This window comes from Alligator sinensis, unplaced genomic scaffold (genome assembly GCF_000455745.1).
Source record: "Alligator sinensis unplaced genomic scaffold, ASM45574v1 scaffold651_1, whole genome shotgun sequence".
Taxonomy (NCBI): Eukaryota; Metazoa; Chordata; order Crocodylia; family Alligatoridae; genus Alligator; species Alligator sinensis.
In genome coordinates, this window is record NW_005842014.1 from 2,339,671 (window position 1) to 2,342,143 (window position 2,473).

Genomic DNA, 2,473 nt, shown 5'->3' on the forward strand with positions numbered 1-2,473 from the left:
GTGAAGACCAGGAACCTGCAAACCATTTTGTGCTCTTATGCATCACAGGGTAATCCCCCTTGAACGTCAGCCCTGGGGCCAACAGAGGCAGGGCTCTGACACATCCATCCACCAACGCCAAAGTGCCAGGCTGTACATGTTATGTGTGGAGGGCACCAAGGGCGTTGGAGGGTCTGGGGGTGGGCAACAGAACACATGAGAACTGAGATGAGGGAGAAGGATCCCCTCTTAGCCCCCCTTCAGGACCCTGGGGGCAAGCACAGCCCCCTTCTGCCACTACAGTCCTTCTCCTTGCACATTCCTAGGACTGGCGAGATGAGCTGAGCTGAAAAGCATGGCTCTAGTCCAAATCTGCATGTTCACCTGTCTACAGCAGTGTGTGCTGCTCGAACACCCAGTGCAGGGACTGCCGGAGGGTGCAGGTGCCCCCCATCTGCAGGACTCTCGGGCAGGCAGAGGAAAGAGCAAGCGGTGTGCTTACCTCCTGGTACAGGAGCCAGGTGCCACAGCAGAAGTTGCAGTTGCAGCCTTTCAGAAGCTGCACATCAAATTAGCACAGCTCACTGTGAAAGCAGGACATTGCTAGAAGTATGACTAGTAAGGTTAGTACCCTGGCCCAACACCTCTTTTCTCCACCTAAGATACCTATTGCCATTCCAGTCCTCCCTGCTCCATGTGCACCCTCCTACTGCAACTGCCCCTCTTTGCCACTGATTGTCATTGCCCCCAAATGCTGCCATGGGCAAATTCAGTAGCGAGAGTAGTGGTGGCTTCATTAAGATGACTTGAGGAAAAAAAAAGGTAGGATTACTGCTTTCAATCTGGCCACCACTTCACTTGCTGTTGTTACCATCGATTCTCCAATCCAAGGTGCCAATGGACATGCACCCACAGGCCAGATGAAATTGTTTTGCAGGCTAGATCCAACCTGCAGGTCATAGGTTCTTGAGCCTTGAACTAGAGCATGAGCCATAGGCGACTTGTAGAGGGGGCAGGGGGAGGGGGGGGCCGGGGGGGGAGAGGTATGTGCTTCCCCTGAGATTGGTCCTCGCCAGTCAGGGAGCGGGGGATGACTGCTGGTGCACTCCCCTAAAATTGTGTGGGCGCTGAGAAAAGCACCGATGGCACTTCCAGGTGTGCTTCTGGCACTTCTGTCAGCGGCGGCCATCAGTTGGCCACTGGCCACTGATGCCCCCCCAGTATAAGGAGGCACCAGTCGCCCCTAGCATGAGCACTTCAGTAGCATGCATCTTCATTACCACAGCCATAAGGACAAAGAAGAATGCAGGGCATTATACATCTCTTGAGGTCTATCCCTGTAACCTATTAACAAGAGAACTGACAACCAGATAAATGCCAGGCTAAGCAACAACCATGTGAAGGCCTCGTTTTTAAAGCTATCTGAAATCCTCTAATGTAAAGATGCTACAGCAAATTCAAGGTACTTTGCATAAAGTACTTGCTAAATATCAATTCCAGTGCTTGGCTTCTGAACACATGCACATTCTTCCACACCTAAATTGCATGTTAAAATACCATACCCAATTAGATACATAACTGGCTATCAGTGCTTGCAAATACTTGACTGGAACTTACAAGTATGGCAGGTGTACACCTAATGAGATCCTAAATAGAGGACACTGATATCAAAGGGAAAAATTCCAATCTTCTTTTGTTTTACCTTTAATATTTTCAACTCTCTTTAAGCTTTCTGCATGAAAGATTTCAATTGATGGTCTTCTTGTTTTGTGTGACATTTTAGGATTATAACATTCATAGATTAATATCTAAATTTGATAACCATTCAACTGCTTCAGGGGTAGCTGCATGGATTGATTTTAGATTGCCATTAAATGATCTAATTGGGCAATTATTCACAATATCTTGCACCGTCTGAAAAATTGCACCACAATTGCAACCTGCACTCTCTTTAGTTCTCCATTTATGGAGTAGGTGTCCACATTTTCTATGAAGTGTCCAGATACAATTCAGGGAGAACCAACTCTTTCTCAGTATGTTAAATCCTGGCTGGGGATTGTAGGATTGCTGACGATGTATTTCTGCAGCAGGTTGGTATTTGCCCAGGCTTCCCTCCATTGTTCTGCAGTGCTCTTATCATCACAGAGGTTTTTGGTGTATTTCCAGAAGGTTTTTCTAGATTTGAGCCTATCCGGTGGTGGCATGGTGATGTCCTTGTTGGTTGGGAGGTTTGAGCTACTGATGGCCTAATGGTATTTCCTCGTGCATGCAGCACCGCGGCAGAGCTGGGGACAGGGGGCATGTAACTGATGGTTACAGACATTATTAAATCTAGGCTCCAAAACTCTCTCTCTCAATCCTTTTATGCCAGTCCTGTAAAGAAATCTGAGGCCCGCTGTGAATGGGACGTAGCCATCAGAGGAGTAAAAAGCTTTCGTAAGAAAATGCCCAAACAGAACCAAGCGTGAATGATTTTCAAATAATTTGAATGCCG

The 2,473-nt window shown here is 47.6% G+C and overlaps 1 protein-coding gene across 7 annotated transcripts in view; it reads right to left on the bottom strand.

Annotated features, from left to right (window-relative positions):
• The window catches only part of ZFAT (zinc finger and AT-hook domain containing), a 226,156-nt gene that overhangs the window by 100,666 nt on the left and 123,017 nt on the right, over positions 1 to 2,473 (bottom strand). The gene's annotated exons all lie outside the window — the stretch shown is intronic.